The sequence below is a fragment of the Nyctereutes procyonoides genome, unplaced genomic scaffold, assembly GCF_905146905.1.
Source record: "Nyctereutes procyonoides isolate TBG_1078 unplaced genomic scaffold, NYPRO_anot_genome, whole genome shotgun sequence".
Classification (NCBI taxonomy): Eukaryota; Metazoa; Chordata; class Mammalia; order Carnivora; family Canidae; genus Nyctereutes; species Nyctereutes procyonoides.
Genome location: NW_026575115.1, coordinates 830,842 through 856,445, shown reverse-complemented (window position 1 = coordinate 856,445; position 25,604 = coordinate 830,842). Strand labels below are relative to the sequence as shown.

The 25,604-nt window shown below is 39.8% G+C and overlaps 1 long non-coding RNA gene across 1 annotated transcript in view; it reads left to right on the top strand.

Moving 5' to 3' along the window:
- Positions 1-25,604, top strand: part of LOC129515078 (uncharacterized) — a 449,457-nt gene that overhangs the window by 413,671 nt on the left and 10,182 nt on the right. Inside the window, exons 4-6 of the long non-coding RNA XR_008665519.1 lie at positions 74-281; positions 2,123-2,272; positions 16,052-16,146. This is a non-coding gene — a long non-coding RNA (uncharacterized LOC129515078). The remainder of the gene's footprint in view (positions 1-73; positions 282-2,122; positions 2,273-16,051; positions 16,147-25,604) is intronic.

Below are 25,604 nucleotides of genomic sequence, written 5' to 3'. Positions count from 1 at the left end.
CAACTACGTATTTTCAATTAGAAAAGTACCATGTGAATTAATGTCTAAAGTTTTGTGCTATGTATCTCTTAAGGTTATCCCTTCCAGAGATTCATCTGCATCACCCAGAGAAATGTGGAGAGTGTAGGGAATCTTCTAGATTTACTCGATCAGAAGAGAAGATGTTTGGGTCCCCATGACACCAATGGTACTCATAGCCCCAACACGGCTGACTGCCCCAGAGAGGATTTTGCCTTGGAAAGATGTTCTCAAGTGTCAGCTTCTCCTACACGAAAGGCCAGGTAATAATTGAAAACTTGACTCTAACATGTCACCTTATTTTCTTTATTCCCTGATGGAGAGGATTCTTCTCGTATCAAAGCTTGGAGGATAAATACACTTTGTCCAGAATTACAAAGGTTAATATATTAACTAATATAAGTTTGCAAGCATAAATTAAAAGGCAAAATACAGCAAAATAATGTACCACAAAATGGAAACCTTCAAACAAGAGCTCAAATAAAAGGAAAGATACTTTTAAAACAGTTCTTTCCTCTTCTCTTTGTCTCTTTTTCCCCCTCTCACTGAGTATTTTTTTTAAGATTTTATTTATTTATTCATGAGAGACACAGAGAGAGAGGCAGAGACACAGGCGGAGGGAGAAGCAGGCTCCCCATGAGGAGCCTGACGTGGGACTCGATCCCAGGACCCCGGGATCATGCCCTGGGCTGAAGGCAGGTGCTAAACCACTGAGCCACCCAGGCGCCCCTGAGTTCTTTTTTCAAGTAATGAGTAAGTCCTTGCCTAGAAGAGATAAACAAGTATAAATAAAACAGAGACAGCGAAAGTTGGTTTATGTAAATGCACCTCTGAATCTGATTGCATTGCAAGCCAGTTGAGCTTTCTCCTGTGGTTTCCGTGGTCGATACTTTTCATGCTGTGGATGAGCATTTGCCTTTCAGTGGAATCTTCCACAATAAAATGAATCCCCCAAAGCTTCAAAGCCAATTAGCCTACAGTTACAGTCTTCATTTTTCTTCCCTATGATTTTCTACCTCCGTTAAAAAAATACAGTCCCGGTTAACAACAACAACAACAACAACGTAAAAGGTATGCTTACAATTTTATCAACAAATACAGTTAATTAGCTATTCCTTTAGTTAGCAGCTGAGACTGTGACATGGGGTCAGCACACGCAGTTTGGCCCAATCACCTCGGTGAGAAGGTAAGACTCGCCCATCCTCTGGGGTGGACTGGATCTGACTTGCCATTCTGTTAAAAAATCAGCTGTTTTTGCGATGCCCAAGCTTCAGATATGTTAATGAGTCATATGCAATTACTGTTTAATTGACTTAAATACATCAAGGCTTTATTAGAAAAGAAAAATGCATCACCATTAAGTATAAGACTAAATATCAAAATCACTTCAGTTGTAAGCTAGGTGCCATTTATTTTCATGATTTAAGAATATTAAACAAAAGGGGGAAATAAGTGTCATAGACTTCAGTCTAAGGAAGTTCGAATCATCCATCTTATGAGTTTTGTATGATTCAGAAGTACGCAGTGTGAGATTTGAGTCAAGTATTTACTGCTTACAACTCTCATTAAAAATAGATAAATGGGTTTGATTGCACCTGAGACTAAGTGTGGCAGCTCTCACTGGTGAGCCACGCTGAACATCGCGGCGTCCCGTTCCAAGTAGATTTCACCCCAATTCTTACCGAGATTTGGAAAGGATGAAAGCAGCATTTACCCACTGCAGCTCACGTTCTGGATGCAGAATAGGTTCCTCAGATTAAATGCTCTTGAGTGAGGGACCTCTGGGTGGCTCAGTGGTTGAGCATCTGCCTTTGGCTCAGGTCATGATCCCAGGGTCCTAGGATCGAGTCCCACATCAGGACCCCTGCAGGGAGAGGGAGCCTGCTTCTCCTTCTGCCTGTGTCTCTGTCTGTCTGTCTCTGTGTCTCTTATGAATAAATAAATGAATTCTTTAAAAAAAATGCTTCTCGAGTGAGATTTAGTAAGTGATAACGCTGAAACCATTTTCTTGTTCCTTTTGATGTTTTCCTAGCTAATGAGGTCATGGAAATTTGAAGATTTTCTGCCTTGTTAATTGTCCTTCTTGTTTGTTTTGTTTGGATAGGGAGTCGTATGAGAGGCAGAAGTGACATTCACCCCTTGATACTGGACCCCTGATTCCTGTCTTCATGATCGCACCCTATGGATCTGTTCCTGATCATAGACCTCATTTGCGGTGGTTCGTCTAGACACTAACCTTCCAGTTTTCCTTAATGTAAGCCTGTGATTCTCTGTGTTTCATCTTTTCCACTTCTAAAAAAATTAGACCAAATCCTGTTTTTACACTGAGTCCCCAGGGACACAGAGTCTGGTACTAGAAGTAGCGAGACCTATCTGGGAATGAAACAGGGATAGTTCCCCAAACCACGAGGAGCTAGAAACCACCTGGCCATAGCACAGTGACTTCTATGATCACAGTTAGCCTCTTGCAATCAAGCGCCTACGAAGGGAGGGTTTGGGCACACCAAGCGATCGCTGTGATGGCCAATGGTGGAGGAAAGCAAGAATACAGACCTCTAGCTATTTCTCATGACACTGGAGAGTGTAAAGAACAGAAAAAAAGAAAAGAACTCTGGGTTTTAAATTCTCAGCTCGAGACATGATTAGAAAATTAAGGAACATCTATCATGATCTCTTGCAGCCATGACACTGACATGTCAAGCCAGAAATCAGACAGAGTCAGTTCCTTTAATTTTCTAAATCAAACATAAATTGAATGCAAAGCTTCATTGTGCCTCTTAAGTCAAAGCCTGAGCATTTATTAAGAGTAAAATTCTGACTGAAGACATTTTAGTGAATTCAGATGAACCTGACTACTCTGTATCCCTAAAGACCAGAGAAAATCTCTTTGGCAGCAGAAACAGTTCTTCCTCCCCTCTGATGACACAAACTGGAGTTGCTTGGAGACCCTGTGATACCTTCCCCTTTGAAAGGATGACGATACCCTTCCCCCAACCCTGCCCCTGCTGCCCCTCATAAACACTACCCATATGACAAGAGTTGGCTCTCAGCTTGTCCCAGGGGAGACAAACACAGAAGCTAACATGGAAGGCATTACATTACATATCAAAATAGATCCAGGATTTGGCTAATATGTAGTAGCAGAAAGCTAAGGAATATGTATGAGGATGGGTTCTAAGAGACCTAAACAAGGGAAAGAGAAATATAACTATGGATTGGGCCAAGTATATCAATACAGGCATACCTTCCAGAGATGCCAACTCAAGCTTTCCAGTTTGGCTTGAAATGCTGGCTTGCTTAGTTTCCTGGACCTGGACTCAGTAGGTGGACTGTACTGAATGAAGGTGAGGTACCTAAAATCACTCTTGCATTATGCAAGAAAGAATTTGAAAACTTAGAAAGATAAGAATGGAATGGATTTATTTGCTGTGCCCCTAAATCACTCTATCTATAAGAACTTCTCCTGAGGAGGCTTAGAAGATCCTCCCTTTAACCATTTAAAATATAAATTGGTAAACAAAATAATTAAAGACAGAAATATGTTATAAACCACTGGGGGAAAAGATGGGAAGCTATGGGGCACCTGGGTGGCACAGTCCGCTAAGTGTCTGACTCTTGATTTCAGCTCAGGTTGTGATCTCAGGGTCTTGAGATTGAGCCTACAAGGGGCTCTGCACTGAGTGTGGAACCTGTGTAAGATTCTCTCTCTCCCTCTCCCTCTGCCCCACTTGTGTGTGCTCTCTCTCTCTCTCTAAAAAAAATAAATAAAAGTGGAAAACTATGAGCTTATACCAAAACACATAAATATAAATAAGTATTTATATAACATATATAAGTACATGTATATTACACTTCTAAAATATTCCCTATTTTAGTATGGACTCATACACAGAATACTTATACTTACATATAACATACATAATTTTATGCACAAAACATATAAATAAAGAAATAAGAAGACAGGGGCTCTTTGCTATAGAAGAATGATACATATGGATTGGTCAACGCAGGGGGAATGCTGCAGTTGGAAAAAATAACATTTTGCAATCGTAATTATAAATATTGGTACAGGCAAAATCATCAATTGATGCTAAAACTAGAGGAATAGATTCTGATAAGGAGCAAAGTATCATCTTTAATTATCCTTCAACCGATCATTTCTTAATTGCAAGGCAAAGAGTAGTAATTCAATGGAGAAATGAGGTAACACCTTGACCTGGGTGAAAAAGATGTAGACAGGCATTGTGTGCCTCTTGATTTGATACCCTGAGAAGGACATCTCAGCCACAATATCCTCTGTGTCATACTCTGGCTGGGAATAAATAACCTAAATCTAATCATGAGGAAACATCAAATGAACTCAAAAAGAGGAATATTGTGTTCATTTTTTTTTAAAGGGTGGAGGAGGGTTGAATTTTGCATAAATGCTAATGTAATAAAACACAAAGAAAAGCCCTAGAAATGTTCCAAATTAAATGAGGCTGAAAGGACACGACCACTGAGTGCAATACCGGATCCTAGAGTATCTATACTGAGGACAGACAAATTCAATAAAGAGTGTTATTGGGTCGGTGTGACAAAACTGGAATAAGAATGAAACTAAAGTATTGAATTACTGTTAGATTTACTGAAGAGAGGAACTGTCCAGTTGTGACATGAGAGTGTATCTTTCTTCTTAGGAAATAAGTTATTTAGTGGTAAAGGACCAAGGGGTATGCAAGGTACTCCCAAATATTTAAGAGAAAGCAAATCCAAACGATAAAGCAAAGGGGGAAAACTGTTAACAACAAAGGTACCCAAGGAAGGACATATTGTTTTATATGCTTATTTTTGCACCTTTTCTGTAAGTTGGAAATAATTTCCAAATGAAACATCTTTAAATATGCATTTTTATCAAAGGTATTCCCAGCACCTTGCAAGATGGTATAATGGCTGTTTCTAGTAGGAAGCCAGAGAAGGTAGAGAATCCTGCCATGGAAGTAGGCTCTCTGGTTTCAGTGTGGGTGGTTGGGTCCCATAGTGGGAAAGACTGCTGGAAACAAAGTGCTCATGATTATAAAACAGGCAGTGGGAACAGAAAAGTCATTAGAATAATCTGCCCCATAGGTGTTTTTAGTAGTTGTTAATTAACCATGGTATCTCCTGGTCGACTACTACAGTCCAACTTGATCTGAGCAAACACACACCCTCTGGTGTTGCCAGCAAAAGCCTGATTGTGACATCATCAAGCCAGTAGAAGGCCACTCCATCCAACTCTTTGACATACATCACTTCTCAAGACCAAGAGTCCCTCAGATAAAGAGTAAGATTCCCTGAAGGAAGGACTTTGGGATTGCTCAGTCTTTCCCCAAAACGCATAGGGCCACTTCCCATGGGATTGGAAAAGGACATTCACAGACCTCTCAGGTCTGAGCATGGACCCATTCCTGAGCTTGTATTGATACATGGGGTTGCAAGGTCCCCAGTGCAGTGTACCTCTATCTTCCCTGCCTGCATTGAGAATCATTGGAGATTTAGACAATCACAGGAAGTTAAATATATTTGTAATACAAGTAAATATATTGGAGAATTTTTGTCAGATTTGGTCAAGTAGATCAGGTAATATGTCAATCACCAGATCTCTAACCATGGATGTAGCCAAGTCCCTATTTTGGAGCACGACATAACCTCTGCTCTAACATACACCTTATGACATCAGGGTGGCCTAATCAACATCCTCTTTGGAGACTCTTAAAGTTTGAGATTAAACTGAACTATTTTATGGCCTGCCTGATATCTTGACCATTCATCTGTGAGTCCCTGGAAGGATATATTGTCCAGATTTGACAATTTAACCATTTGAATGTTCACTGGATTAAAAAACAAGCTACAGGATCGATATTAAGACAAATACACAATGTTTACCTATGGAAGGTTTCAAATTCTATTTCATTTTCAGACCAGGGAATATGTGAGAAGCTATGAATCATGTCAAAGATATAAAGGGATTACTGATGCAAATTTTGTTTCAACCTAACAGCTGTGCAGAAAATTTTTCATAATAATGATTGCATTTAATTACATAAAGAGCAGTAAAGTCTCCTCCATTTTATCTCAATAATGAAGCCGTGATTCTAAGATAATCCTGGCCTTTCTCTACCAAGGCCAGCATGTGAGTAACAGTGAATTCAGTTCCCGGTCTTAGCTATCCTCAAAGGATAAAAAAAAAAAAAAAGAATTTTTCACATATATTATGAAGATGAAAAATATTACCTTAGGGCATATTTTTTAATGCACTCTAAAGCATATATATTTAGAGACCAAGCTTCAAAAAGAATTAGCCCCCGAGTCATTTCTAGAGTTAACTGTAACACCTGCAACAAAAATTAAATAATATGGACAAGTCTTTTTAAAAAAAACAGTAATTTGTTATATTTCCTAGTCCCCATGCCGCTCTATGAGATTTAGCAACATCTCTAACACTTTATATCTTCTCTCTCCCTTCATTTCTGGGCAGATCACTAGTTTCATGAAAATAATTAGGGAGCCCAGCTTTGCCACGTAAACTAGAGTCTTGAGGTTAATTAAAATGGAATGAACACTGCACATATGTGGACCGCCAGTAAAGCCTGGGGTCAGGTAAACAGAATTCTGACATATGGTGAAAATATAAGCCAACGAAGATAGCAACATAAATTCACTGGGGAACTTCATGTTTAGACTTTCTGTTATAATCTTCAACTGATGTTGGCATTTGACATATTATACCAATAGAATTTGTAGTTGTATGTACTACACTGATTTTATGCACAGTATTCAAACATTTCCAGACTATTTCTGTGCATTTCTAATATGTGGTGAACTACTTTTTCTGTAGGTTTATAAAAAAGAAATTGATGGACATATTTTTAAATAGGCTCACCGAGTTCAGTGGAAATGTCAGGTGTCAGCCAGCCTAATTAATTGGCAAACTTTGACAAAATTTCTATTTCAAAATTAATTACTTCCAAAAGTCATTCAAAAAGCTGGTGGTGATACCAAAACTAAACAAACAAACAAACAAACAAAAAATGGCCCACTTCTGGGAGGCAGTAGAATTAGGAGATCCACGTGGAGAGTCAGAATCTGTTTCTTTGCAGGACAGTGACTTGAGCAAATCTTTTAAACTTTATGAGCCTCTGTTTTAAAAATATGAAATGGACACAAAAAGCAGTACTTTGTGACTTTATGGAGTTTTTATGAGGATAACGTAAGAAATATGAATGCACTTTATACCATAAAGTACTAGGTACATATTAGGATTTTATTATGGGAAATGTACCCCTTTCTTCCTTTAGATAAATAAGTGTTCCATTCTTAATTTGTTTTATGAAAGCAGCTTAGTGGGGACCAGGGAGCTGTCTCTTTACAAATTCAGGAAATCTGGACCTCTACCAGGTAGTTAGAATTTTGCAATAATGGACAGAAATAGAATAATGCATGAAATTTTATAGATTATCCAATTAATACTAGGAGGTAATTCAAGTCAGAGATGGGTGAGCATATGGAATGTCCATCCAAAGTGTTATTCATAGATATATATAGATATATATATATATATATATACATAGTTGGATAAGATATGCACACAACTGAGAAAAATATCATCTCGATCATGAATTACTTGAAAAGTTTGAAAAAACACGCAAACTAAATGAATGTTAGTTTGTAGCAGGATTGCCATAGTTAACCAAGCTAATGTAGAGTCACTAGAAGTCTGAAAAGTGTTATTCTGCGCTTGTGAGCCCTGCAAAGTTTCCTATGTGGGTGCGAAATACAGTTACCAAGTTGGGATGTCAAAATAAAGAAATAGGGTAAGATAATATCACGGTAATGCTGCATTTTTATCCATTCTGAAACAAGCGTTAGGGGAGAACTTGCAGGTTCTTAATGAAATTCAAGAACATGAACTCTGGAGCGTGGATTTGTAACATCTTTAGTGAGAGGTCAGTGGCTTTTCCCCTCTGAATTCCTAGTCTGTTGTACTCTGACCAACAGCTGATAGAGTTGGTGCGTGCATCCTATGTTCACACAGAACGAGAACATAAACACATAAACACACACGCTTCTTTACACACAGTTACTTCCTTTTTTTTAAAAAAAAGATTTTATTTATTTATTTGAGAGACAGAACACATGCAGGGGGAGCAGCAGGCAGAGGGAGAGGGAGGCGCAGGCTCCCCACTGAGCAAAGGGTCCGATGCAGGTCTTGGTCCCAGGACCCTGGGACCATGACCTGAGGCGAAGGCACATGCTTCACCGACTGAGCCACTCAGGTGCCCCACACCGTTGCTTCTTAATCAGATGGGAAAATTAAATTAATTCTCCATGGTGAAATCCACTCTGCTCTCCAAGTGGCTACCTTTCTCATACAAACCTAAGACCAAGTGGTTACTTCCAAGATTATGCAATACTGGGTAACAGCAGTCCTTGTCTGGATAATATTGAAATTTCATTTGTGACTCCAAATCATTTGAAAAAGCTCCTCATTCCAAACAAACTTAATAATTTAATCTAGTTCATTATTAGACTTAAAACCTGAAGGACTCAGGATATTTTGGCAGCAAGTATCAGAGCACACAGTTAACAAAGGCTAAACCATAAAGCTGTGAAGCGTCGCCACGTGGGAAGCCTGGAGGTACGTGGTTTGGAGGTGAGTCCAGCAACCCATCAGTGATCAAATTTTAGGTCAGCAGAACTATCAGTTGTTTGGTTTTTCCTTCATGGTCAGAAGATGACTGCCAAAGATCCAAAACACGTCTACACATAACCAGGTTCCCAAGGAACAAAGTGGGAGCAGACATGTATATTCCTTCCTATATGTTTTCTTTTAAAGGAGGAGGATAATCTCCCCCAGATGTCTTCCTGGACGTTCTCCCCTTCAGTTTCATCTTCTGGGACTCAGTCACATATTTACCCAGACAAATCACTAGTAAAGAGAGATGGAATGGCTGAGACAGGCTTTGACCTACCACATTTCATCCCTAGAGGTAGGTACAACATAAACCAAACAAAATAAGAGTTCTGTTAACAGGAGTGAGGGAGAATGACTTTGAATAGGCAGTTTCCAGGGTCTACCTTCCTGGATAGCCTTGCTCTACAAATTCGTCTGAGTTCTGACTAAAGAATATGCCAAAAAAGAAAAAAAAATCTATACTTAAGAGTAGAGATGGGTCTGCAAACATTTTTCTGTAAAGGGACAGATAGTAAATATTTTAGGCTTTGTGGGTCATATAGTCTTTGCCACATATGTTCCATCATTATTTTTATAAGCCTTTAAAAATGTGAAAAAGCATTCTTAGCTGGCAGGGCATATAAGAAAAGGCCATGGACCAGATTTGACTTTAGTGTGCTGACCCCGGGATGGACATGTGATGTGTATGGTTTAATTGCCTTTCATTCAGTTATTTGACAAAACTTTACTGAGTGTTTAATATGGTCAGTCATCAACGAAGTTCTGAGGAGACAGCCATGAATGATAGAGAATAAGAGAATAACTATTAATAAAGTTCCTAATCTAGTAAGATGCCCAAAATAAACAAACCTCAAATTTAAACCCATCTTAATTTTCCCAAAGTGAAGATCCTTTAGAATATAAATTTTACATCGATAAACATCATCACAAAGTTAGTTGTGAACTGATTAATTAAACTGGGAAAATCACACTTCCTAATGAATTACCCATATTTGAAGCATTTATGTCCAACCTACAAGGAATATATGAAAGATGCAAAGTAGGCGATGAGTGGCGTAATACACCACCCCAAAATATGCCACTATGGTATACTGATTATTTTGAGCTGAAAGCACTTGAGAAGCAGCAAATGCAGGGAGAGGCTCTCTCTGAACTCCTTTATCTGCCTTAAAACAGATCCTCCAAAAGGAACCAATTGTCATAAATCCCCCTCCTCGACGCATCATCAACCAGCAAAGACTGATTCTTGTCACAGGAGAGTGGCCTAGAAGTCACTTTGTCACAAACTATCACACCTCCCATCTGTTCTCCAAGGGCCCATTTATCTTTCTAAAAATCACTTCCTCTCCCCCAAGAGAACTGCCTCCCCTTCCCTTTCTCTCTTAGAATGGTATTGAAGCCTGAATTCTAGACCATCTCAGAGGGTTCCACATCATCCCTGGGCACCTCTCATGCATACCTGAGGTATACCTGTTATTCAGATATCTATTTGTTCTACTCTTGTTATTCTGCCTTTTATCACAGGGATCTCAGCTAAGAACTCCGAAGGGTAGAGGGTAAATTATTTTTCCTCCCCTCCACAGCCAAAACAGTATACAAATGTCCAAAAATACTGATTCAGTTGCTGGTCCTGGTGCTAAATTCCTATGAATTTCCTCTCTAAACACACACACACACACACACACACACACACACACATTTTCCTCTCTAAAAAAATACACACACACACACATATATATATAGTGTATATATATACACATACACACACTAAGGGCTGATAGCACAGATATTAGAAAGCATGGAATAGGTAATTTTAATAACTGTGGTCATCAAAAGAAAAAAAATTCATATGCTGAATGTAATAGAACCCAAGATTGGCCACTGTAAGTAAGTGTAATCCAATTCTTAATGTAAGATATTAACATCTTATTACTTAGTACTTTCAGAGGGATTTCTTAAAGACACTATAGAAAATAAACATCTTCTAGAAAAAAGAAAAAAAAAGAAAACACTTAATCTGAGTCAGACTGACTGGGTCAGTGTTTGAAGAGCATTTCAGCCTGATTTGAGAAGTCTTTGCCAGTGTCACCCTAGAGTACCTGTTTGTATTTAAGAGACTTCCTCAATCCACTGCCTTGAGGCCATCGGAGGATCATTCCATTGCTTGTTCTTTTCTTTCTTTTTCGTGTTGACTAAAGAGGCACACTAAGCAGTGCTTCTAAGCAAAACAAAACAAAACAACAACAACAAAAAAAAAATCACCAAGGCGTTTCTGAAAAGAATAAAACTGTCCTTTGGAAAACAGCAGTTGCATCTGGGAACTGCGTGTTCTATCTTTAAATGCAGTCAACAAAATTGTTGCTCTCTTCGAAATGGTTTGTTTGGGATGAGTGAGCTTGCGTTCTACCAGACAAAGCCCCCAGAGAAAGTTTCCATCACCATTTCCTTTCCTTGGACCTTAGAAATTCGAGCCTGCAGATAACACACTTGCCTAAGCAGCACAGAAATGTTCCTAACTTCATGGAACTTCTGAACAGTTGTGGGAAATCGGATCCTGCCAAAACTCCCGGGGTGGGGGTGCCCCAGAATGTTTACGGGCACCCTAATCCTCTACAGACACACATTAAAAGTTTGTGGCAAGTTTCTCAATTGGCCTTCCTGGTGCTTTTGTGCTGAGGAGGTTCATGGCAGTTTTGCGAGTCTCAACATCTTAAAACTGCTAGAGACAGTGTATGAGGTATTCCTAATGCAATCTTCTGCAAGTCCCGTGACTTGGTAGGTCAGCTCTAAAACCCTGCCCAGCTTTAATGATGCCCAGGTAGAAGCAGCCTGCAGGAATTGAAAAGATCATGGCTCTCCAGCCTGAAGAGAGGACTCAGTCTCAGCACTGCCACTTTATCATCCCCATGACCTTGTCGAATATTCCTTAATTAACCTGTCTGATCCTTTCCTCATCTGTCTAATGGGGATAATGCCATGAGCATCAAACGTGATACTGCTTTCATCCATGCTCTCATGTGGTGCATATTTGTTGGAGTCACGTGTTATGTGTCAGGCTTTGAGCTAGGGGCTGGGAACACTGCAGGAAGGAGCCAGGGAGCCATGGTCCTGCCTTGGGAAAGCAGAAGCGCCTGGAAACCTAAAGCATGCTCCTTACTGTCGTAAGAAGAAAGATGTGTGCTGTCGCAGTTGTATAGCAATGACTGATTCTGTTTCCAGTAATAAATATCAAAAACCAGTACTCAACATTGAGCTGATGAAGCAAAAAGCTCATATACACACCAGATGAGAGTTTTTCTTTAATATCTGAGGTCCCTCAGATAAAGCACATCTCTAGGGAGAGAAGTTAGCTTGGTTCCTCCCCCCAGGTCTGAGGAGTCCTTTTCAGTTTGGGTTGCTGACATCAGTGGAAAGCCACAGCTAAGACGCTGGTCTTATTGGCAGTGATGTTTGAATATGATTTAAAGCCAGATGAAGAATTTCAGCTATACATCAAGGGAGACTGCTGTTAGGGTATATTAAAAAAAATTCCTCAGGGAGATTTAACAAAATGTAATAATCATATACCATATATGTTTTTTTCTAAGTATTTCTACCAAAAATAAAAGGGTGCTATTCAACTCCTAGGCAGTGTGGAGTCGAGACATTTTTAAGTCCTCATTTAAATCTCAGAAATTATTTTTTTTAAATAGGTGTATAATACAGAATCTAAAATCAACCCTAAACTTTAGGTTGTAAAAACTGCTATAAAATTTCAGAATTAAATTTGATCTTTTTTTCATTTTAAAGATATTATTTATTTATTCATGAGAGATACAGAGAGAGGCAGAGACACAGGCAGAGGGAGAAGCAGGCTCCACGCAGGGAGCCTGATGTGGGACTCGATCCCAGGCCCTCGAGATTCACGGCCTGAGCTGAAGGCAGGCGCTCAACCCCTGAGGCACCCGAGCGTCCCAGAATCAAATTTGACCTTAAAGATAGCTTCTAGATCAGGAAAGAACAGAGAAGTGAAATTTTTGTGTAAGTTCACATAGCTTTTGCATGGCAAATTTGGGATCTGAACATGAACACATGTTAATCTATGTGCTCTTTCTCCAAAAGATTGTCCTTTAGTTTATAAATAAGTATCATAATATAGAAAAGAATATAATAATAGCAAACACAATGAAAGAAATGACTGAAGAGTGTTGTCGTTCATGAGGAATAACAATGAAACACTACTTTGTTTTCATAACAATCTTCCTTCGTTCATTTGCTGAGTGATTCAGCACTTTTTTCCGAAGAACTACTCAGTAGTCATCTCCATACGTACAGAAATAAAGAAGGCACACCTCTAACTTTTTAGGATCATCCAGTGTGGAAGGAGACAGGCCCACAATCAGGCCATATATAAGGACTTTCAATACCGTTAAAGGCAGATTCCAGGTCTGAAAAGAAGCAAAACCCATGAATCATGCTCTGTTCTCTTCTGGAAAAAGGCAGAATGGGATGAGCTGGGGAACCACACAGAACTGGTGAAGCTGGATTTGTTGGGCATGTCTAGGTAGGACAGCAAAGTCCCTCAGCAACTCGAATGCAGATGAAAGGTGGTGAGTGATTGGTACACATCCTCCTCGGGGGGCTGACCCGAGTTCATCTCATTAGCTTTACCAAGACAAGAACTACTCCATTCCTTGCCCCTCACTCTGCCCCCCTCATTTTACATGGTTGAATTTTTTAAAATCTATTTGCAGCATTATGGTGGGTTTTTATTTTACTATCGAAAACTATTAATTGTATTTATATTATCCCATGCGCTCCCTTCATTGAATCCTTTCAACTCTAGGAAGGGGAGAATTTTTCTCCTCTCCTAGAGGCTTTAGAGACATTAAATAATTAGCCTGAAGTCACGAGGCTCCTTGGTGAGTATGGCCAGATTTCAAACCTAGGGAGTCGGACTCCAGAGGGTCTGTCGGTATAATTCAGAGGTTGCGAACGAAGGCCCAGAGACCAAATCCCATCAACTGCCTGTTTCTGTACAGCCCACAAGCTGAGAATGGCTTTTATATTTTCAAGTGGTTGGAAGTACTACCCTTAACTGCTCTCAAACGCTAGTTGGAAATTAGCTTTTAGTGCCGACTTAATAACGTTTCTTAATGAATTCAACACAAAATTACAAGGTAAAAGAGGGCTTATGTGCAAAACTTATACTATGGTAAAGGCATTTCTATGACAACTAATGTTGTTTGAAACAAAGTAGTGTAAAGTTCCTTTATACATGTCATGTACTATTTAAAGTTAAAAAAAAAAAAAACAAGATCTCCATTCTCACACAAATTTGTAGTAGCTCTATTTTCCAAGTTCGAACCATGTTATTTCCAGCAACGCTTTTCAGACCTTAATCAAAATGCAAGGGGCAAAAAAACTCTTCATATTTCAAAATTCAATTAACTGTGCAATTGAGGAGCTTCCACCTCATCTTCCCTTGGAAGTTACTAATATGCCATATAATGACATGCTAAAATCAAATATCAAGAGGAAAATATAATAGAATTCTATATGCCTCCCAGCTGATAAATATGCTCAATTAAAATCATATGCTCCTAAATTGACACTGGTGTTTGGCAATACCTATCTGTGTGAAAAGATAGCTTCAAAGATGAAATACTTCAAGTTTAATTATGGATCAAGTTTAAGGATGAATCTGCAATTGATTTTGATGATAGCAAAAACTAAGTTTGAACCTCAATTAAGCAAAATGTTATCTCCCCCAAAAGAGGATTCCATTCTTCTCATTAGTAGACCTATATTTTTAAAAAACAAACTTAATTATCATTATTACATTTTGAGTTTTATCAATACAAGAATTGGTGGACATTTGTTTTCTCTCATCATATAAATATACCTATGTACTGTCCTCAATTTTGCTTCATGTCCTGCAAAATCTAAAATATTTACTATCTGAACCTTACAGAGAAAGATCCATTTGAATGTCAATAAATGTTTATTTCATACAATTTCTCTTCCAAGGTTGTGTGCTAAATATTTTTACCTTAGATGGTAATTTCCAGTCCCATTTCAATTGCCTCCAAAAGCTTTAGGTAAAAATTTCAGGGTATAAAAAATTTTTTCTTTATGAACTGTCTTTCTAAGACCCTTTTGTTGTTGTTGACCAAGATCTTCGTATCCTCTGCCACACATCACCTCTAGAGATTCTCGGTACGTTCACATTAGCCACTCATTGTTCATTGTCCTCATCGCCACCAGAGCCTTTCTTAGACTCTCACATTTCCCTTCTCTTTTCCTGACTCCGTGACACAACCAACTTTTGGGTGCCTAATCCTCAAGTCTGTACCATTCTGTGTGGGCAGGGTTTGGGATCCCCAGAGAGGGAGAGTCCTGGCTTTCCCTAACTGCTATGCTGTCCAAAGGAAGCTCTCAGGCTGTGTGAGTGAACCCATCCTACCATATTTTCTTCCAGACCTGAGAAATAGCTCTTCATGAGTAGGTGAGCTGTGAACAACTAGCTGGGAGGCTTTATTATTTAGGAGATATTAAAAGGAGGCTCAAAGAATCAAAATGTGAAGGGAAAGGGAAATGTAATTGCTGCTAAGTGTTTAAAGGTAGTAGAATGAGGGGAAGTAAATGTGTTTATATTTATGGAAAAAATAATGCAAAAATAAATAAGCTTAAATCACAAAATAAATTGATGTAAAATAGAGAAATAAACCTTCCTAATGTCAGTGCAAGAATTTCCAAAATTGTGAAATAATGGATTGTCTTTACTTGCCTGTTGTTGTTGTTGTTAAGATTTATTTATTTATTTATTTATTTATTTATTTATTTATTTATGAGAGTGCACGTGCATGAGTGCGCACATGCCACAGTGGGTGGTGGGAAGGGGCAGAGGGAGAAGGAGAGGCTCTCAAGTGGACTCCCCAATGAGTGTGGAGCCTGACACTGGGCTTGATCTCACAACCTTGAGATCACAATCTGAGCCAAAATCAAGAATTGCTGCTTAAATTGACTGAGCCACCCAGGCACCCCAGCTTTTCCTGCCTGTTTTGATTCATAGACTATCTTCTCTGCAACCCTCCATCAGTATATGAATTACATATGTGTTGAGTGATAATAAAGCATGTGATATAATGTAATTTCCAATGACATGCTTTATTAATTGCATTCCCGTGACCAGAATCCATGGTAAATGGAACAGTCCTACTTTACCACAAAATATCTTAAAAACCCATGGTCATCAGACATATATATATATATATATATATATATATATATATATCCAACTTAAGTCCCTTCTTTCTTGTCCTTTATTGATATCAACAGGTTTCTTCACCCAGCCTGGGTCTCCAGCACTGCCTCCTGCATCCAAGTCAGGTGTGCTCTTCTGGATCCTTCTCTGACCTATCATTTTGACATGGGTGAGTTGCAACATCTCAGGCTACCTTGTTCAGGATATACTCAGTTCTTCTTGTGGATAATTCTAATGCATGCTGGTTTTCTTTCAAATGGGTAAAAATTGTTTCTTGATCATATGATTTTAAAATATGCAAAGAACATGAAGTTTAATTTCCATGTATGTTACAGACAGCTGTTGCTATTTTACTTTTCCTTTACATTTACTCTTGTTTTCTTTTTTTTTTTTCTCATGCAAGCCTCTTTTCCTCCACATGGTCCATTTATTTCAAAAGTACAGTTAGATCTGCTTTTAGATTTTTATTTTAGTCTCTGTTCGGTTATATTACATAGCTGATCATTTTTTTTCCTACTAACCGTGTAATTGTAGGAAAGGATGGGTGGCAAAATAGTGCATTATTAAATAATTGTCCTTGTCATCAGTGCCTGAATATCAAGACAGTAGGAGACTATTGGAAAATGCTTTGCAAAGCTATGAACATGTTGTGTATCTCAAGTTGCCAAGTGGGAAATGTGGGTTAAAAGCCAGAGTGTGTCAGATAAGAAACTGGAGAGGAGTAATCTTTAGTGTTTAATAGAAGTCCTTTCCATTGCTAAGAACAGTTAGAAGGAAGAGCACCCCTAAAACTAAATTCTGTAAGGAAGGACACATGCAGAAAAGATCTTCAAGATGCCTTGAAGTTACAAGGAAGTTTAAAATCATTACAGATTATTAGAAGTAAAGAAAGCCATGGCACCTGTGAACCAGAAGGCACAATTAGACTCAGTAGCGGTCACAATCTGCAAACGTTCAGGTTCTTACGGAATCATTATTGAGTCGAGCTGGAGCATCAAGCTTGAACAAGTATAGACTTTGAGAAAAACAAACACGCTAGAGAAAAGCCATCTGCAATCATGAAATACCAAGGGGAGATGAAGGATTCTGAAACATACTTGGGAAATAAATGGGCAGCCCGTGGTCCTCCAGAAATAATGCCAGACGATGAGGCTGATGTGAAGGAGTATGGAAATCTCAAAAGCCCTTGAACAACAGAAAAAAAAGCACACGTCAAATAGCGCGTCACAGTGGAAATTGCTACTAGAAAAAAAAAGAAGCATTATGAGCAACGATAGACCATTAGAAGATCTATTGTTATGATGGAGAACTTGCTTGTAGAGGAAGCAAGCAGAATACAGATGTAAATATGTATGAGGAAATAAACCACATTAAACCGGAATAGAGTGCAATTTTAGTTCCACTAAAGAACATAGTATACGATACACCTGGAAGGAAATAATATACCTTCATCCCAAATCCTGACGCTTTTCTTTTTCCTTTTTTAAGATTTTATTTATCTTTTCATGAGAGACACAGAGAGAGAGGCAGAGACACAAGCAGGCTCCATGCAGGGAGCCCGATGCGGGATTCGATCCTAGGACCCCGGGATCGCGCCCTGAGCCGAAGGCAGACACTCAACCGCTGAGCCACCAGGTGCCCACATCCTGATGCTTTATAAGTAGCATCTCTGACCTTGGGAAAGCGTCTGTTCTTGCTCGTGCATGGCAGCCACGCATGTCACTGGCAGGTGCGGTCCTTTAGGTTAAACTGAAGTCACCAATGCGCGTTGGGTTTTGTGACCTCTCAGTGAAGTGTCATGACACTTCTTAAAGGACAATAGACCATAGTTGAAAGATAGCTAAGTAAGAACCCCCCGTCGATGTTCAGTTTTGCTCTTTTACCAGCGTATAGGACTTTGGACAACTAAATCTAAACTTTTTCACCATCTCTGCTTCCCATATGACATCTGTGCACTCATCATTCCTTCAGCGGGCTGCCCTAGGAAGGCACTAGATTGCCCCTCCTGCCGCCCCCAGAACTGCTAAGTCTTAGCCCTGTCTTTTTCCTGCAAGTCCTGAAGTTTCCGGCAAACCTTGAACTCAGCGATGTCCTCACAGGGTTCCATGATCAAGGAAATGGGACCCCACCAATGAGCATGTGGGGCAAATCGGTTCATGATGCAGCAACGGAGCTAAGGAGTGGTGGGGTCCCTTTCCCATCAGGTGCCTTCGGGGAACATGCACAGCTCAGAAAGCTCTAGCTCTGGGGGGCTGATGGCAGTGGCCGCTACCACTGGTCATCAGACAGAAGCTGGATGGGAGCGAAGCCCCCAGCACACATTAAGCACTGGCCAGTGCCAGGCCCCCCGGGGACACTCAGAAACACATGATGGTGATCATGACCATGACGAAGGGAACCGGGCCCCGCAATCCGTGCCCGGAGCCGTTGGCCAAGAGCCATGGCCCTAGGCCCGGGAGCCTGCTGCCCCCGGGGCACGCACTGGGTCACAGGGCACTGATGGCTGAAGGCTGGGGCTTCGGGAGGACAGGAAGGGCCTGCTTTGTGACCCAAATAGAAGGCCCACAGTCTGTCACAAGACCTTATTTTCAATTTCTGCCCTCAAAACTTATTTGCATTTTTTTTCTTTCTCGTAAATGTTCTTTCTTAGGGATACTAAGTGTCCCCAAGGAGGGTGGCATGGTTTCGGGGGTTATTTGCCTCAGGAAGCCCCAGAGTTCAGGAATATAGCTTAGACGTTGCTTTACCTAACTACCAAGGTAAGGCCAAGAGCCTCTTTATTTTCAAATAAGGTATCGATCAGGAGAAAGAGGGAGGAGGGCTAGATAAGTCCATGGATGAGCAGAATGGAGAAATGCTTCTCTGTGTCTCGTCAGATTTCTGTACAACAGGCAGAAGCTGCTCAGCACTCGCCACTACCTAGTCTCCCCTTCCCCCGACCAGAAATGGGACTCCAGCTGTGTTGGAGCTGACGATCACGGTTCTCCGTTTACTATATAAATATCTTCACTTCTCCAAGGAATGTGCAGCTGGGGAAAGCTGTGTTACCCAGTTCTGGCCAGTAAGATACTGGAGGCAGATTTACCTGGAGAAAGCACACTCTTTCTCAACAGAGGACAAAGCCTTATGGGAAAGGCTTCTGGATCTTTCCCTTTCTTCTTGCGTGGAGTACAGGTGTGACGCCTGGAGGAGCAGCATCTTGCAAACATGAATGCAAAGGCCACACACTGAAGAAGGCAGAGAAGAAAAAACCGAGTCCTTGATGACCTTGCAGAGCTCCGGCTTTTGCAGCCCTGGGACTACCTGTCTCTGTACCATCGGGTACATCAGGCAAAGGAGCCCTTTCTGTGTGTAAGCCACTCGTTTCCAGGTTTTCAGTAGCTCAGCGCCAAACATGGTATCATGCAGAGCATGCCTGATTGCTGGAATTGGTTTAAAGTCTGAAACACACAAGGCTTGGAGCCTAATTGTCGTGGATAAGCTCTAATGGGGGCTTTTTGTCGCGACTCTGGTAACAGCAGACTTCCTAGGCAGAAAAAGATGAAGCTCAAGGACTCCAGGAATCAGCCCTTATTCCTCCCACAGGTGACGCTCTCAGAGTCCCAAATCCACCTAAAGCATTAGAGGTTGCCCTCTCGTGCAGTTTGCCTTGGCTTTTAAAGCCGAAAGGAGTTTGCCTGGTGATCTGAGACACCAGGGGTGGCAAATGAAGAGGCATTTGTCTCAGGGGCTGGGCAGTGCTGAGACTCAGTTCCTCCCTAGGGTACTAAGTCCCTAGGGGTACTGAGACCCAAGCCTTCCAAGAGACTACATTTTCTGCAATTCCAACCCTATTTGACCAAGCCTGAATCCTGCCTCATCTACTCATCTTGCCTGGACTTTGTTTCTAGAAGAGTCTGTGTTGACTGCCGGCATTTCCAACTAGTTTCAATTCTGTCAGTTTCGTGCCCCACTTGGCTGCTTGGTCCCCTCACTGTCCTGTGTCACGATGGCTTATCTTTCTGTTCGCTTCCTCATTAAGTAGGTCCGCTGTCCTTGTACCCGTAGCCTTAATTTCCCTCTGTCTTATTCAGCTGGATGAGAAGCACAGTTGGGCCAAGGCAACACAAATCTCCTAGCTGGAAAATACGATAAAAGGGCAAATTAAGAGCTTTGTGTTTTTTCTTTCTTTCTTTCTTTCTTTCTTTCTTTCTTTCTTTCTTTCTTTTCTTCTTCTTCTTCTTCTTCTTCTTCTTCTTCTTCTTCTTTTTAATTAGGCAGACTTTCTGCAAACTATAAAATAAAATAATCACAAGGCTTAATGTTGAAGAATCCAAAATAGCATTTCCAAAGTGTATTTCTTAGAATGCTTTTCAGCGGTCAGATCGATTTGGGAATCAGCATTCCATGGCGAGTAATTGAGACTCTTGGAAGTCCTCACAAAAGAAACTACTTTTACCTTTCTTTGTTTAACCTAAGGTTTCCAAAACCTTCATTTTTCTAGGTATACTTTTTTCAAATAACATCATGTGGGACAGAGTTTGAGTGAAGTAAGTCAATCGGAGAAGGACAAACAGTGTATGTTCTCATTCATTTGGGGAATATGAATAATAGTGAAGGGGAATATAAGGGAAGGGAGAAGAAATGTGTGGGAGATATCAGAAAGAGAGACAGAACATAAAGACTTCTAACTCTGGGAAATGAACTAGGGGTAGTGGAAGGGGAGGAGGGCGGGGGGTGGGGGTGAATGGGTGACGGGCACGGAGGGGGACACTTGACGGGATGAGCACTGGGTGTTATTCTGTATGTTGGTAAATTGAGCATCAATAAAAATTAATTTATTAAAAAAAATAAAATAAAATAAAATTAAAATAAAAGAGAACTGCTAACCTAACAAGTGAAGTTAAATTTTTAAAATAACTAAGGGGGAGAATGTCCATTGATTTCATGCAAGAGTCAAGATGACTTGACAGTACAATTGACCTTTGCACAACTTGGGGGTTAGGGGCACCCACACCCCCTACACAGTTGAAAATCTGTGCACATCTTCTGACTCCCCCACAACTTAACTACTGATAGTCTACTGTTGAGCAAAAACCTTACCAATACCATAAATAGTTGATTAACACATATTTTATACATTCTATGTATTATATGCCATATTCCTAAGGTAGGTTAAAGAAACTATTATAAAGAAAATCATAAGGAAGAGAAAATACCTTTCTAGTACTTTTATCCAAAAAAAAAAAATCTGCGTATAAGTAAGACCTGCACGTTCAAACCCATATTGTTCAAGGGTCAAGAGATATTTTTAAATGGATGTAAAAAGAATATCATGAGTTTCAATATCAAGGTATTGAAACCTTGAGTAGAAATGTTAGGAAGTTAGAGATCCCTCGGTAACATAGGAATCATAGGGTGGGGGCATTGATGTTTTCAGGCCAGAAGTGGACGAAAGGAGTTTACCGTGGCTTTAAGTTTGTGCTCTTAATTCTATTACAGAAAATATTTTAAGGCTCCATTTTCAACCTTCCTTAATTTGCGGACACAATCAGTTATAGTTATCGAGTTGGAAGGGTCCTGAGAAATCTCCTCGTCCCAATGCTCTGATTTGTGTAGATGGTGAAGCCAGGATCCCAAAACATGGTGATTTGTCCCTTACTAGGAATACACCAATAGCTGAGCTAAAACCAAAACCAGTTTTCCTCATTTTATGTCAAGGCCTGGTCACCAGACAGACAACCAGTCAGTAGATTCTACAAGCTCAGAATCCCTCCTCTGCAAATGCAGTTCACTGCATGTCCGGGCTTCCACTTGGGCCCCTCGTGTCACTTCTGGGGGTTCAAGAAAAGGGACAGACACAGACAGAATGATGCTCATGCTGCTTGCTGTCTGTAATAAAGTCATTTGTCTCTGATCCAGGAGTCTCACATCTTCTGCCAGAGTCTATGAAATAGTAATAGGTTAATTTATTAGCTTGTAAGTAGGGGAAAAATTAAATGCCAGGCCTGCTATCAGCCCTCTAGTCAATGCTGGGAATTATTACCTCCTCTTCTATTCTAAGTGAAACCATCTGTAGGATTTGCATTCTTTCTTTCTTTCTTAAATGTGTGCTAAAATTCACCATGAGCGCCCTCTGACACCCAAGTTTTAGTTGTGGGGAGATTTTGATGATAAATTCAACTCCATTATTATGAGGCTACTCAGATTTTCTATCATGTCAGTTTTGAAACGTGATTTTCAAGGAATTTGTCCATTTCAGCTAAATTGTCATACACATTGTCATAAAATTGTTCCAAAATTTCCCTTCTTATTCCTCTAATATCTATGGTATCAAAAAAAAAATCCTCTCGTTTATTCCTGAGAATAGTAGATTTGGTTTTCTTTTAACTTTTTTTTTTGTCCTTATCAATCTAGCTAGAGTTTGATGGATTTTATTCATCTTTTCAGATGCTTTTGGTTTTGATAATTTTCTACATTGTTCATTTCTTATTTCTTGATTTATACTCATATTTATTATTTTTGTCCTTTTGCATACTTGGGCTTAAATTGCTTGTCTTTTTCTAGCTTCTTAAGGTGGGAAGTTAGAATGACCTTAAATCTTTTTTTTTTAATCTTTAAAAACTTGTTCCTTTTCTAATTTAAGAATCTTCTTGTAAGTACTACTTTAGCAGCATCCTACAAATGCTCAGAGGCTATATTTTCATTATAACTTTAGTCAAATTAAGTTTTCATTTCCTTTGTGATTTTTTAAATCTTTGATCTCTTTGACATTTAGGAGGGAGCTCTTTAATTTTCAAATGTTGGGCTTATTGAGATATTTTATGCTATTGATGTCTAATTTAAAGTCTATCATTATCCATTAATACACTTTTAAAATCAAGCCTTTAAATTTATTTAATAAGTTTCATTTCCCAGGGGCAGCTGGGTGGCTCAGTCAAACATCTGCCTTCAGCTCAGGTCATGATCCTGGGGTCCTGAGATTGAGCTCTGAGTCAGGCTCCCTGCTCAGCGGGGAGTCTGCTTCTCCCTCTCCCTCTGCCTATTGCTCCCCCTGCTTTTGCTCTTTTTCTCTCTGTGTCAAATAAATAAATAAAATCTTTTAAAAAATGTTTCATTTCCCAACATATGGTTTATTTTGGAGATTTTACCATCTGCTCTTGATAAGGGATGATAAAATCTCCATTGGGCTTGTCTACTTAATCCTGTTAGTTCTATCAGTGTTTGCTTTGGGTTTTTAGTACCAACATACCCTTCAGGTTTCAACTCTCAGGGCCACTATATGAAGAATGATGACGGCTTTGCTTTTGACTTTATGTCCAGTATTGCCAACCTAGCACACCTCCCTAGCCTTTCTACGTGTATGAGTAATTGGGTGGTTGGTGGTGTTGTTTTGGAGTACTGTGGGGGAATGAACTTGAGCAACAAGCTCTCAGGATGTCATTAGTCTTTGAGAACATCAGTTCCATGTACTAAAGCTATATTGAACAAAATCCACTTCTAATCAAGCCAAATAAGGATGGGAAGGCATGGCATACAAAATAACAATCAGAATGTCATAGGCATCATGAAACCAGAATGGATACTGGTAAATATCTTGAAGGAACATGTGCCAGAACAGGCTGCTTGCCTACCCAATATCCATCCTCTCCTTCATTTTTACCAAAAGGGCCCTCATTTACTTTTTATTGGCAATACAGCCAAAAAAGAGAAGAGAAGAGAAGGGAAGGGAAGGGAAGGGAAGGGAAGGGAAGGGAAGGGAAGGGAAGGAAGGAGGGAGAGGAGAGGAGAGGAGAGGAGAGGAGAGGAGAGGAGAGGAGAGAGAGAGAGAGAGAAGAGAAGAGAAGAGAAGAGAAGAGAAGAGAAGAGAAGAGAAGAGAGAGAAGAGAAGAGAGGAAAGTGTAAAAAAAAAAAAGAAAAGAAAAAGTATCCACAGCATTTTTCAGACGTATTATGGCAAAGACTGATCATGTGACATGGTTTAGTCAATGAAATAAGCTGAAACCTACCAGGAATTTCTATGTAGTTTTGCTTTCCTGCCATACAAGTCAGCCCTTCCTCCTCATAGCTTTCTTATTCTTCCTGCCTGGAATACAGAAGGAGATTCTATAGAGGTAGAGAATGCCATCTTGGAACTATGAGGTAACCAGGAGTTTGAAGGAGCAGAAAGACAAAGGCCAGGATGTTAATAATATCATGCCACAACACCAACCTCACCTACCTATGTCCAGACTTAATATATGAGAAAAAGAAACCCCTATTTAATGAAGCTACCATTATTGTGTTTCCCTTTTCTAATACCAAAAGAGAAAGTCTTAAGAAATCCATGCATCTATCAGAGGCCAAATTCACACTTCTGCTGGAGAGTTATACGTTTATATTTTCTACTCTTCTAGAAAAATTTCTATAAAGAAAAATCCTAAAAGTTTCTATAGTATCATGCAAGAACTCTGTCCAGACTTTCCCCCATTATGCATCCTTTTCGTAATCAGAAATCCTCCAAGTAGTGTTTCTCTCTCTTTGAAATACCACTCCTTTTTTTTTCTAAAATGAAGCCTTAAGTCCAAGCAACACTGAGGAAGATTATTGAGTGCCCTTCTATAAAACAATTCAACTTCATACACAGTTTGAAAGAACACTCTAAGGTGAAATTTTTACAAAGGTATTTTCTTATCTGCAATCCTTACAAATATTTCTGTACCTTGCTTGGTCTTTTCTGAGTTGATGTCATGCTTACTCCTTCCCTTCTGGGGACTTTTGAATTCCTGACGTGCAGTGCTAATCCATCCCTTTCACGTTAGCACTCAAATTCTGAAGCAAGTCCTGACATGCGTGTGCTGAGGAATTAATCACACCATTGATAATCAAGCTGTCACATAAATGTCTGCTGAAGCAAACCTCCACATCGAAAGTAGACCATAATTCCAGTCGGCATTTAGGAGATGGCTCTGGATGCCTTAGTTAACGCATGAAGAGAATGCAGAGTTTCTCAACTTTGCTAATCTAAAATAGAATATTTTGTAAAGGTGGATACTTATCCCTAAAAGATTATGAAACATGTACATGTGCATGCACATGCAAGTGTGTGAGTGCAGGGGCAGGTGTATACACACACACACACACACACACACACACACCTACCTTAGCATTTTCCAGTTGCTTCATAAATGAAAACAGAGGGACAGAAAAATCTCAGGTGTCAGTATTTAGCAAGTAAGCAAATTCCAGAATTTTAAATGTCTAATTGCTTTGGGTCTGATAAGCTTTTCAAGTCCAAGAGATTAATAATGGAAAATAGAGCCTGTTGTGGCTTAATCACTAGCTCAGATTGGGTCTAAGCCAACAATAATTAGATGAGAAATGCCGAAGAATCCTTCTTCAGGCTTAACAGATAAACTCTGAACCCCGTCTGCGCAAAGTGAACAATATCAAAATATTGTACTTGGTTTTTCTTAACGGGTTTTGAGACATCTACAAATAAGCTGAATTTTTCTGTTGACTTTGGTAGCTGATTAAAATTATGTGCTAAAAGTTAGGGCAAGAAGTGATCCTGTATTTGGCTGCTGAAATGGGCCCCTCTGTTCTGTTAGAAATATGAATCCATTTTACTGTATTCTAACTAGTGTGTTCTCATTAAGACACCAAATA